Raw genomic sequence first — 14,260 nt, forward strand, 5'->3', positions numbered from 1 at the left:
CCAATTAAAAAATAATCAAGCCAAACACACAGCTCATCAGGGTAGCACATTTCAAAAGAAATGCGTCCCAAGGAGTCATCTTACATCAAAGGAAAGGCAGATTTAATTTGCAGAAGGCCCTAGAACAGATTCCACAAAGGAGAATTCAATGCCAGATATGTTTTAATAAGCTCTTAGGAACAATTAGCTAAAAGTTCCCACCAGTGACAGAAGAATTAAGTAAGCATGCAGGCGTCACTTCTCTCCTGCCACCTCACTCCCCATCCTTTGAAAGACAAATCAATTCTTCAAGGCTCACCCCTTTTTCTGGCACTCATGGAGAAGCTCAGTTGATGTTTTCCAACATGTTCGTGCTTCAACAAAAGCATAAACGTAGTCCGGGTTCCCCAATCAACTGAAAAGCTGACCGGGGAATCAGCAGATGTAAATAAACACACACACTGTAATTGCAATATAGCTCTAACGCCCAACTCCCACTACACAGAAATGTATCATTATATAGCGGACAACAAGCAACAAGGAATAGTCTGTCACACTTCCGCAGTAAACGGACAGGATGCTCTCTAGTGATATGGGGCTAGGAATAAGAATCCTGAATTCTATTCCCAGTTCTGCCACTGACTCACTGTGTGATCTTGGGCAAGTCAGCTCACCATGCCTCAGTTTCTCCATCTGTAAAAGCTCTGTGGGGCAGGGTGTGATGCTGGTAGATCAGGTACCAGCTCTTGCCAAGGCTGTAGGTGTCACCTGAGCACTGACAAATTCAGAGCTGGAAACCAGACCGGCTCACCTGTTTGTTAGTATTGTTCAAGATAAGTGTTATAAAATGCTTGTAAATTGCTGCATACATTAATCTTACTTGGAATGTCTATATCCCACGCTATAAGGTAAAATGTAAGGTTTGCTTTATAACTGTAAAAATGCCTCCTCTGAACTTGTGAACCCAGGCAGGAGGAATGGTTCCCCCGTTCTTCAAGAAGGACTATCAAAACTAAGTGGCCCATCATGAAACATCACGATATTAAGACTGGGTTGATAGTCCTCTACTACCCAGGAAGGTGCAACATGCGAGAAAGCTCATCCCTTCAGCTTGAATTCTGGAAGAAAGAAAGAAAGATAGCTGACAAGAAAATTCTTCATTTCTTTGTTGTTTGGGCTCTCACAGGCCTGGAGCTAGGAAACAAAGGCAGAGACCCCAGGGTCAAGGCATTCAGTGCTGACAGATTTCTATATCTCTGTCACCTTTTGGAACCGTAGTCTGTAACTCATTTGCGTATATATGTTGCCTGCATTAACCTGTAAATAACTCATTTCTTTTTCCTAGTTATAAATCCTTAGTTTATTACAGAATTGGCCGCAAGTGTTGTTTTTTGATGTGAGATCTGAGGTTCAAATTGACCTGGGGTAAGTGAGAGGTCTCTTGGGACTGGGAGCAACCTGAATATTCTGTGATGTTTGGTGTAGGAGACCTGTATTCCTAAATCCAGCTAGCCTGGATGCAGGGCCGGCTCCAGGGTTTTGGCCGCCCCAAGCAGCCAAACAAAACAAAAACAAAAAAACAAAAAAAAAAGCCGCGATCGCGATCTGCGGTGGCAATTCGGTGGGAGGTCCTTCGCTCCGAGCAGGAGTGAGGGACCATCTGCCGAATTGCCGCCGAACAGCTGGACGTGCCGCCTCTCTCCGAAGTGGCCACCCCAAGCACCTGCTTGGTAAGCTGGTGCCTGGAGCCGGCCCTGCCTGGATGGCAAGATAGACTAGAGTGCCCAAGGGGACCAGGGCCGGCTCCAGGGTTTTGGCCGCCCCAAGCAGCCAAACAAAACAAAACAAAACAAAACAAAACAAAAAAAAGCCGCGATCTGCGGCGGCAATTTGGCGCAGGGCCGGCTCTGGCTTTCTGGCTGCCCCAAGCAAAAAAAAACCCGGCGGCGCGGCCGGAGCCAGGATGCAGGGGGACTCCCTGCCCTGCAGATGTGCCCCAGCTAGCGGGGGTGGGGGAGGGAGCGGGGGGAGAGAGAGAAGGGGGGCAGCCAGGGCTTCAGCAGGGCGCTGCGACGTGGCCCTTCCCGCCGTGCCCCCTGCCGGGAGGGCTCCACGCCACTCCGGTTGGCTGGGAGGAAAGGACGCGGGCTGCCCTGCCGGGCTTGCTGCAGGGCACTCCCGTCCTCCGCGCCGCCGCCCCCTACAGCCCGGCCGGAGCGGAACAACAACAACAACAGCAACAAAAGCGGCTGTGCCGCCCTAGGATTGGGCGGAATGCCGCCTCCTACAAGCTGCCGCCCCAAGCACCAGCTTGCTCGGCTGGTGCCTGGAGCCGGCCCTTATTCGGCGGGAGGTCCTTTGCTCCGAGCAGGAGTGAGGGACTGTCCGCCGAATTGCCGCCGAACAGCTGGACGTGCCGCCCCAAGCACCTGCTTGGTAAGCTGGTGCCTGGAGCCGGCCCTGAAGGGGACTGTCCGTGACTCTAAGGTAGGACTGTCACAGTGCTTCAGGAGTTCACATTTGGTACTGGGTTGGTGAAATCTAACGATAGAACATAGCACCGGCCTGGGGTGTCTGCCCAGCTTTTTGACAGTCTACCCTGAGGTTGGCACTCATGGTCGTGAACCACTCTAGACACGTGTTCTATGTTTGTTCAGCACACTGGGGTTCTGGCCCATGACGAGGGCTCCGAGGCGCTATGACAATACAAATAATAAATAATGATGAATCCTCCTTTTCAGGTTTGTTATTAAGCTTAATTAATATGCATAAAGCACTTTGTGATCCTGGCATCAAAGGTGCTGTAAAAGTGCAAACTATTATATTTTTAAAGCTGCACCTATTGAACAATGTCCCTAAATAAAGAGCCAGATGAAGCTAAGAATGGGACAGTTCCATACAGTCTGCTCAGACCTGGGCCGGGTTGCATCTGCAGTCAGATGAAGGGGTGCAGACATGGAGGGATTATGTTTCATTGCCCCAGGAACGAACGCTCAGCAAGTTCAAGATTCATCCATTGCAAAGTGCAAAGCAAACCCAGCTCACAATGGTCCAAGGATCAATGGGAAATATAACTTGGACCAGCTGCAACCATCCCAGGCTTGGGTTGCTATGGTGAGCTAAACCCAGAGATCCTAGACACGTGTGATTTCGATCACAAACCTTGCACTGAGTAGTGCAATTATGATTGATTAATAACCTCCAGGGTTACAGCACTTCTTCTCAGAGCAAGACTGCCTTTGTAAGCAGCCAGCAATGTGAGCTCCCATTTTTCCCCACGCTATTTTTATCATGTATTTGTTTCTTGGAGTCTAAAGCATCTCCAGTCGGACAGTAGGCTGTTATTCCGTTCTTTCTATAGCGCCACAGGTGTGCTAAAGTACTTTGAAAACAAGAGGACTGGCCATGAATTCTTCAGCGCTTAGGAAACTCCAATTGGTACAGAACGTCTCCTCAGCTACACCGGCTACCAGCAGCATATTGCACCTGTCCTCTGCTCTCACTGGCTTCCGATAGAATTTCAAATCAAGTTCAAGGTCCTTATCTTCAAGGCATTCCATGGCCTGGCTCCATGGTATCTAAAAGACCACCTAAAGCTCCGAGATGAAGACCGAGGTTGAAAACTCCACTCCTCTGGCAGAGTGAAACTCTCAACAATCAGGGTAAAGCGTTGTCTGTGCAGGAAACCGAGCTTTCTCAGGGCCGGATGTGAAACCATGGCATGAACTGTCTGCTTTCTGCTTCAAGTGCTAGGTGTATTTCTAGGACTTTGCCTTCTCTAGCACAAAGACAGAGCAGCGTATGCGTTTTAAAAAATGACCTACCAAAAAAAAGCACTCCACTGCACACACAGTTCTCCCTCTGTGAGGGGATGAGAGAGAGAATAAACCACATGGAACAGATTTTCGTTCTATTGCTTAATGCACAACTGGAAGGTGCTCGGGTACTTTGGTGATAAGCGTGATATAAGAATCTCCAGAGAATAGAATAGAATAGAATAGAATAGAATAGAATAGAATAGGTTCCCCAACCCAAAGAGCACATAGTCACTCTAAATTACTGGGTATGGGGAAAAACAAAAAGATGAAAGAGCAGCCATAGACTCCACTGACGGCCAGTTTCCACAAACAAGCAGAGGCAGGGATGGAAAACGAATGGATCTCAAAGCAGGAAGGGCTTGGCGTACTGCTTACAAATGTGCACGACATTAAGGAGAAGAATACCATTATGTCCTAATGAAAGTACAGGGCTGATGGTAGGATGGCAGAATGTCACAGCTCTATGGTAGACTCTGTTGAATACATGGATGTTAAGATAACTCCTATGAAAAGTGTCATCGGTTCTTTAATGGGATCTTGGGAGCAGAAACAAAATCAGACATTACTTAAAGAATTTTTCAAGGAATGTAGGGATTATCTGAAATGGCATATATGCATATTACACATATGTGTGTGTGTGTGTGTGTGTGTGACTTGAATTAAATATTTAAAGGACTCTCACTCTTTTAGTTGATTGTATTGTATTATTTGTTTTAATTTCTGGTTATTTAAAACTCAATAATACATCAAAATAATGTAATGTTTAAAGTAAGATATTTAATTGGAGAAGAAGATGTCCTTTGGTGTCATGGGATCTTTGCTTCAGACACTGAAATGTACTGTAGCCAAGATTTGCACACATCACTAGTGATTAGAAGCATCTCCGTTTTGGGGGGACCTAAACTGAACCACCTCACAGGGCCCTGACTCCCAGAAAGTGCTGAGCTCCCACCCTCTGAAAATCCGACCCCTTTAAGATGACTTTTACTCCCTTGTAGTCAAGTTGTTTCTGTTATCAATCTGTTACTTCTTTCTTAAAAATAAGCCATGTTTTGATTTTTGTGGGTGTTCAAATGGTGTGTTAGAATGTGTAAAGATTTGGGGGAATCTGTCACCATATCACTAGCACTCCCTTTTAAAAAGAAAGTATTTGGGGAATAAATATTCTTCCGCCTCCCTCAAACTGACTTTTAGAAACCCCCAATGCTCCAGCCTCATACACACACACCCCAAGACCAAATTGCTTTGTACTTCTTGTGTCAGCCATATGATGCATTAGTCAGCTTATGCCAAACAGGGTTGAGAATTACCAGGAATCCAGGGGGTGATTTGCCACGATTGAGTTTCCATTTACACTCTGTAGGCAGGTTTCAGAGTAGCAGCCGTGTTAGTCTGTATCCTCAAAAATAACAGGAGTACTTGTGGCACCTTAGAGACTAACAAATTTATTAGAGCATAAGCTTTCGTAGGCAGAGTTTCTTTACTCAAGTGCATTTCCCATCCATTCTCCACAACTGGTGCCACTGCTCACTACAGCCCAGAGCTGCCAGAACAGACTAGCGATAAGGAAATGTTAGCCACCCACTGTCTTCTTTTTCTTAGTCCAATTCATATAAAAGATTCATAACACAGAGGATATTCCAGGCATGTGTTAAGAGAGCCGTACACCAGCAGGATACCTTTGCAGCTGTAGGATAGAAGATCCATGCAACCCGGTACCTCATCTACAGTGCACACACTGGAATACATTTGGCAATGACACCTGTTGAGTAGTGAAATGCAAGACAGCTGCTGGGACATGAAGAAACAAAGGAAAAGTGACAAGGTGCATTCGACCTTCAGTTCTGATTTCAATCTAAGCTTGCGGAGGACCCTAGTAGTCAGCTTGCCTCACATCTTTCTGCTAGGTGAGAGGAGTTATTACTTCTCCAGTAAATATCCCATCTGGAAGTTGCCTCTAAATCTCCTTTGTGCACTATGGAGGGGGTCAGAGCAAATGTACATGATGGTCCCTTATGGCCTTGAAATCCAGGAATCTTTTTCTTTTGGTTTCTGTAAGTTCCTCTTGTGGACAAGTTTCTGTTGCATGGACTGTAGCAGGCTAAAGAGGCAGCTACTAAAGGAGACAGCAAGAGCCTTCTGCAAAAGACCACAGGTCAGATTCTTGGCTGCATTATACTGGTTTTACACCATTTTACTCCACTGAAATCAATGGTGTAATGAGCCCAACAATCATCCCAAGGAAATACCTTTCACAGTTGGCCAAGTCACAGCCAAATGTAACGTTTACATTATTACTCAATGCTTATAATCAATAAACAAACACCATCCTGAGGTCCCAGTCATAGTCCTACTACCGTCTTCCCGTCATCTGAGCTAGCTGTTTTCCTAGGCTCTGATTCCTTAGCCTGAGCACTGGCGGCTTCCTTCTGGCAAGAACGAAAGTACTTGTCTGTTAGTAGCAGCACTTTCATCTCCTCTGTAGATTCCTGCCACGTGAAGCAGATTAACAAGGATGCAGAGTTTGCAGTATTTCCAGATGCAGGAATAGAGGAGTAAAGTGCTGCTCTCCAGTCTCACGGGTGTTGGGGAATCAAATCAGGTTTGAATTCCCACACACGTTGCTTTGTAAATTCTCTTACTGAGCCATGTGTCTGGCATAGCCATACCCATAGAGCGCAGTGAGAAATCCAGACAGAACACTCAGTCTCCCCCATCTCCTTTGTTATTCCAATTTTGTGCCAGTGAAAGGTGCTGGATTAACAGCTCTCTACACTGAAGCCCTCTATTTATCAAGCACAGAATAGCAATAGTGCAAGCTTCTCTTCCTGTCAGCCGCTGCTTGTCAGTGCATCTTGACGCTAACTTACAACCACCACCTCTAGGGATACAGCTATTCAATAGCTGGTTTATGTGTCAAGGGCACTACCACACTCCCTATTATTTCCAGCAGTGATGGTATTTTTGTTATGTGGACACCAGAAAACACCATAAGCTCATTTCATATAAACCACCAAATACACAACAGACGGTAACAGCCGTTGCCCTGGAAGGAATTTGAACAGGTGATATAACGGTGAAAAGATCTCTCCCATTTCTATCCAGCTCACTTGTCCTTGACAGTCAGGAAACTCTTGCCATTTACCATGATCAGAGACACAACAGCAGATTATACTCAGTGGATTAGATCCTCAGCTGGTGTATATCTTTGACTTCAAATGAGCAACAATGATTTACACTAGGTGAGAATCTGGCCCAACTTCTCCACAAATATGAAGGCAGGTTCCTGACTCTAGTAAAGTCTAGAAATAATATGTTGGGCACCGAAAACGTGTACAGTACTGGACAGCAATCTGAAATATTTATATCGCCTAGAAATTCTCCTGTTCTGCACCACAAGCGCCTCTGTAATACACAGTATAACAAAGTACATTTAGTATATAGTAACCTCCTTACTGTATGCTATAAGCATGGATGTACTGTATGGCTCATGACCCCCCACCCACACACATACTCTTTACTGCATGCACACAATATATTATTGTAGGGAATGAATCATCGGTCTCATCACTTCAATCCAGCTGAAGTGCTGGAATTTATCGGCAAGAAATGGGGGTGTTCAGTCTGAGCTCTCATCATCCTGAAACTTACCCTTTTAGTGCAACGTGATGCTCAAATTCTGCCGGTCTCCCAGGCCTTCCAGGAAAAGCAGTTGCTAACACCAGCACCGCGGTGGCTGTTGAGAACTTGACGATGCTGCAGAAAATAAAGCAGAGTTTTCGTCTCAAAAAATAAATTCTGTATAATCAAAATAATTTTAAAAACCATCAACTGACAGCTTAAAATGTTCTCTTTGCAGCCATCTATCAACATGAAGGCTTGTTATTCCAGAGGAAACCGCAGCAAAATGTGTGTAGAGTCGAATGTGTCTACTGCACACCCCAAGCCTTTGCCCCCAGTGAATAAGGTGGGGGCGGGCGGAGGGGTTGTTGTTTTTTTCCATTTTGAAATGCTGTCATAGTTGAATGCCACTTTCTTAATATTACCCCATCATTGCAATTGGGTCGACAATTTCTTTGGGATTTGCAGTCAGACTGGAAACAAACAAAAAACCAGCCCTGCACTGTTTTGTATTTCCAGCTCTAACCTGAGAGCCCAGGTCTGCCCTTGGGAGTAGAGGTTCTATTACAAGTGAGTCTGTTTGGCTGCTTTATTTATACATTATAAGGGTGCAAAGAAAATAACCTAACGGAGCTCAACACCTGGGGTTGAGCTAATGTGACGTAAAAACAGCCCATTTTTAAAAAGGAGCTGGCAGTTTGGAAAGCAGATTTTGCTTATATTATGGACATTTATTAAATGCTCGAGGTCACTCAGCTTTTGACCTCATGCTTTAGGCTGGACTATAATCCCTTAGTATATTCCGCCCTTCAAGGTTTATAATCCTACCTGAGGCTGGGCTGTGACTGCTCATCACTCCTAATTGCTTAACCATTTCCTGCCATACAGGTGTGAAATGATCCACACACAGAGATTGTCAGTAGGGTTTGAACCTGAGGCCATCAGCCCAGATCTCTACCGCTTGTGCTTAAGGAGAAACTCCTATAACTGTTTGCAGTAGTAGGTTTTTATGCCACTAGCTCGGGATACCACAGTGGAACATAAGAACGGCCATAATGGGTCAGACCAAAGATCCATCCAGCCCAGTATCCTATCTACTGACAGTGGCCAATGCCAGATGCCCCAGAGGGAGTGAACCTAACAGGTAATGATCAAGTGATCTCTCTCCTGCCATCCATCTCCATCCTCTGACAGACAGAGGCTAGGGAGAGGACTACCAGTGCAGTGGTGCTCGGGAGACAATGGGTGGGATCAGCCACGTGGCAAGCATCTACCTCTCTTACTGTACCACTCTCTCTCTGTTCTTTTGGCTCCTATTGAAATGATCTACATCAGAATGCAAGTTTTCATTTTTAGAAAAATAGGAAGTTTCTAACTTTCAGGGTTGGGAAGAAAAGCTTAAAAATGTGACTGCGGAGCAATAAATAAAATGAGGCCTCTGAGAGTCTGCAGATAGCCTGAAAAAAGAGCTCTGTGAGGTATGAACTGCCCCATTCATCTCAATGGGGTGTTAAGTCCAATCCTACTGCTCTTGAGGGGGCCCTGCCAACACCACCCCAGCAGGAGGCTATGTGCATTGCAGGAGGAGAGTGTGCACCTGGCCCAGCCCATGCATCCAAATAGATACAGCTTGGTTGCTAGGGGAAGTGCTAAGGCAGTTCCCTGCTTTCACCCCGGCCTCACCAGGGAAGAGGGGGCCCATGATGCTGCCTTTGCTTCACTAAGAGGGGAGGGTACCCCCTGCCATCACCACTCTAAATGCAATGGTAGCCACAGAAGAGCTCACGTCACAATGTGCCTGGAACATCACAGCACCTTAACCTAGCCTTGCATGTACAACCAAATCCAAAGCCCTTTAAAGTCACTGGAAAGTATCCCATTGACTCCAATGGAATTTGGATCAAGCACACAGAGCGCATTTGGCTTAACTAGAGCTGTCCATCCACTTCTGCAATTCCTGTGGAATAAGGGAATGCACAGCACACCCCATTCAAAGCAGGACACTGTTGCTCTGTTTGGAGGATGCATAACGCTATATGCGAGCCTCTAAGTCACTGCTGTTGTTCCCTGGGCCCATTCCTGATGTATCCCTGTTGGTCCTGTGATGCCCTTGGGAGAACATTACACAGTTTGCTGGGGGAGGGGAAATGAGCTAACTTACTGCAAGAGAGTTCTTAGATGAGGTAGCACCCCTTTAATCTGCATTACAGCTACTGCCTCCTCCCCATTAAGAGGTCATGAATGGTCATATTTGAATCCTGGAGCTGAGACAGTTGCCGGGGAGACTCAAAAAATTCGAGACAGGAACTTGTTATTTCATTTGCAAAACTTGAAATTTCACGAGCAACTTAAATCGGACACAAAGAGCGGGAAGGAGTGGGTGGAGATGTTAGGAAATGAAGCAGAAACACAGAGAAGGGTTTAGCACAAGCTTTTAGAAAGATTCAGCGCAGTTATGGCCATTTACAGAACAGAGAGGGCCTAGAGGTTGACAGCTTAACATTTGGGTCCATGGATTGTAAGCACCTGTGTATAGCACCTAGCACAATGGGCTGTGATTGGGGTCTCTGGGCTTTACCATAATAGTGAGAAGCCATTCTTTAAAAATATTGGGTGTGCCAGAATAGGAATACGGGAAACCTGGATGAATGATTTTAGGTCATTCAAGTTGGGCCCACACTTCGAATGTCATGAAATATCTGTAATGCGAACTATCTTGTAACTTAGAAAGGGTCGTCAGTCATGCTTATAGGGTTCACGTTTGGTTTAAAATTAAAAAGAATAGGCAGTTTCATGGCCAGTTGGAGAAATTAATTTTATATGAAGAGAAACAGATTATGCTTTTTAAACCACCTGTATTTCCTCCCTCACACAAATGCAGACTCTCAGGCTTGGTCTACACTTAAAAGTTAGGTCTATATAGAACATAAGAATGGCCCTACTGGGTCAGACCAAAGGTCCATCCAGCCCAGTATCCTGTCTTCTGACAGTGGCCAATGCCAGGTGCTTCAGAGGGAATAAACAGAACAGGTAATGATCAAGTGATCCATCCCCTGTCACCCATTCCCAGCTTCTGGCAAACAGAGGGGTTAGGTCACGTGGAATGATGGGATAAAGTGGAGGGGTGGCTTCAGTGAGTACAAAAGTCCATATGCTCTGACTGCCTAATATAATATCTACCAGTCAGTACATGGATTTGTATGTTGTGAGATTGAAAAATGACCATAGCTGCTATGTAAAGAGACCACCATGCCCCCTTTGGGCAGTTAAATTGAAAAGAATAAAAGCTGGGAAATGTGTGGTCAAAAGCGGTCACACATCTCTGAGATCTGATTTGCTGAGAATTCTCTTTTAGTAATCATAAACCCCTCACTTTAAAATCTGTCTAGAAAATCTTGCCCTTGAGAGTAGAAGAGTGTGGTAGTAGACCAGGTGCTGGCTGGCTGGACTGTGTTCCCTTATTAAATTGGAATCACTGATACTGGTTATAACTTCGGTATGTATTTAGAATAAATCTGTCACCCTACTGCTGAAGAAAATTAAAGCGCAAAATCATGTTGGGCTACATGAAAGAAATTAGTGGTGGTGTAATATTCTATTTTCTCAACATCCCTTAATACATTTGATGTTCTAATATTAGTTTGGCCAGGAAAATGTGTGCACATGTTCTGTGTAGGCTTTTGCAAGTGTAAGGAATTCCTGCTACAGAGAAGCAGCTTCTAGGCAATGTCAATGGAAGAATGCTTCCATCAACAGAGATAACATTGTCCAGGGAGGTGGAAAAGCCCCTTCTGTCTGTGCAGGCTGCGTGTACACTACGGGGTTATGCCAGCACAGCTACACCAACAGAGCTATGCTGATATAGCCTCCGTAGTGTAGACACAACCTCAGATGCTTGGGGAGGGTGACTAAAAGCAATGAAACAAAAATATCAGATTTCCAACAGCAGGTGCAGATCAGGCACGATTGATGGTGCATTTGGATGGGGAGCCTGAAATGACAGACCATGAGACATCTATGGAGCAAAGGAAGAAGCCCAAATGGAGAAATGGATGGGAACATCGATTTATAGATTCCAAAATTCAAAGGACCATTATGCTCATCTAGTCCGACTCCTGAATAACACAGGCCATTGAACCTCCTCACAATAATTCCTAGAGCAGAGCTTTTAGAAAAACATCCAGTCTTGATTTTAAAATGTTCAGTGACGGAGAATCCACCACAGCAGTTGGTAATTTGTTCCAGTGATTAATTATTCTCATTGTCAGAAATTGATGCCTTATTTCCAATCTGAATTTGTCTAGCTTCAACTCCCAGCCGCTGGAGCACGTTAGACCTTTCATTACTAGAATGAAGAGACTATTATTAAATATTTGTTCCCCATGTAGGTACCTATAGATTGTGATCAAGTCACCCCTTAACCTTCTCTTTGTTAAACTAGATAGATTGAGATCCTTGAGTCTATCACTATAAGCAGGTTTTCTAATCCTTTGATCTTTCTTGTGGCTCTTCTCTGGCCCCCTTTCAATTTATCAACATCCTTCTTGAATTGTGGACACCAGAGCAAGACACAGTATTCCAGCAGCGTTCACAGCAGTGCTAAATATAGAGGTAAAATAACCTCACTTCTCCTGCTCGTTCATCCAAGGACTGCATTAGCTCTTTTGGCCATAGGATTGAAGTGAAAGGTCATGTTCAGCTGATTATCCACCCCTCCACCCCAAATCCTTTTCAGAATCACAGCTTCCCAGGATAGAGTGCCCCATCCCATAAGTGCAACCGACGTTCTGTCTTCCAAAGTATACATTTAGCTGTATTAAAAACACATATTGTTTGTTTGCCCCCAGTTTACCAAACAATCCAGATTGCTCTGTATTAGTGACCTGTCCTCTTCATTATTCACCATTTCCCCAATCTGTGTGTCATCTCAAAACTTTGTCAATGATGATTTTATGTTTTCTTCCAGGTCATTGACAAAAAATGTTAAATAGCGTAGTGCCGAAAACTGATCCCTGCAGGACTAGAAACACACCCACTCAGGGATGATTCCTCATTTACAGTTAAAATTTGAGACCTAGCAGATAGCCAGGTTTTAATCCATTTAGTTGATTTTATACTGTTCTAGATTTTTAATCAAAATGTCATGCGATACCCCATCTTACCGAAGTCAAAGTCTATTATATCAACACTATTACCTACATCAACCAGACTTGTAATCTCATTAGGGGAAATGTAGAGACCCAAAGTGAACGAGAAGGTTCTTAGGAGAGAGACCAAAGCTTATACATTCACTCAGGGCTGCCGAGAGCGGGTTTGGGCCCCGGTGAAAAAAAAATTTCGGGCCCCCCAGCAAAGGTGGACTGGCTAAACAGGGCCAACAAGAGGGGGGGGGGGAAGCTGGGGAAGCCGGGCCCCCTTCCGGACCGCCGGGCCCCGGTAATTTGTACCGGCTTCCCCCCCACCCTTCGTCGGCCCTGCATTCACTGCTCATGAAAGAGACAATTGCAAGGGCTGGCTTGTGACTTCGCTAACACACAGGGGCATGAAAACTCCCTGTATGTCCCTTTGTGTGCTACCCAGACTTTGGGAGCAGGCATGTCAGAATGAGCCGGTATCGTATGCCCACTTACCACATCCCCGGAATGCTCTGGTGAGGAATGAGTGGTGCCTTGGTTCTACCCCTTCTATTCACTGGCCAGTACAGGGCAGCCAGTGCGAGGAATGTTGTGATTTGCTGCTGGTATAAACCATTAGCCCACCCGGAGCAAGGAGGAAGCAGGGGAGGAATTGTACCTAAGGCCTGGTCTACACTGGGGCGGGGGGGTTGATCTAAGTTACGCAACTTCAGCTACGTGAATAACGTAGCTGAAGTCGACGTACTTAGATCTACTTACTGCAGTGTCTTCACTGTGGTAAGTCGACGGCTGACACTCTCCCGTCGACACTGCCTGTGCCTCTCGCCCCGGTGGAGTACCAGAGTTGATGGGAGAGCGCTCGGCGGCTGATTTATCCCATCTAGACTAGACGCGATAAATCAACCCCCCACTGGATCGATCGCTGCCCGTCCATCCAACGGGTAATGTAGACAAGCCCTTCGGGTGGCATCTGTGAGTCACAGCACTTCCCCACGGCTACTTCTGGAGTGATGCAATTGTACACTGCCACTGGCTCTGAGCTGGGCCTAAAGGCACAATCCAGCCCCAAATTCCAGGCATCTGTTTCCCTGACCGACATCCCATTTCTCTTCCCATTAGCCTGTGCTCTCTGCATTGTGAGAGCTTTAAGGATGAGCAGCGCACGCGGAAGGGTCTAGGATGAGAGACTAAGATAAATGGACTTTCCTGATCACAATGAGTTGGGACTTGGAGTCTGGAGGTCCTTGAACCTTGCACCGAAGGCAACAAATGATGAATGTACTGTAGTATTTTCCATTTTGTCCCATTTCCCCCAATTGATTTCCTCTGTCCATGAACACTCTGCTTCAGGAGTGTCGTTAATTACAGACAGCTTGGTTTATAAAACCAGCCCAGGGCGTCTGCTACCTGCCATGGTGCCTTTGTGACCTGTTGTCTCTGAAATAACAGGCCGACTCCCATCCCGGGTGCTAAGTGCAGGAAAGGGGATTGCCTCTCTCTCCCGTCAGGGGTGAGATGGAGGGACTAAGTAACAGGACAGTGAGCAAGACACTGCTCTCTCTAGTCCACTTAGAGGGGCTCAGGTGGGATCGGGTTGATCGATTGCCTCACGCTAGTCCACGTGGAGCTGCTAAATGGAATCAGCACCGCCTCGGTTAATTCAGTTTGCTCAGAGATGCGGACGTAATGGGGTTGACAGGAAGGATG

The sequence above is a fragment of the Emys orbicularis genome, chromosome 15 (assembly GCF_028017835.1).
Source record: "Emys orbicularis isolate rEmyOrb1 chromosome 15, rEmyOrb1.hap1, whole genome shotgun sequence".
Lineage (NCBI taxonomy): Eukaryota > Metazoa > Chordata > Testudines > Emydidae > Emys > Emys orbicularis.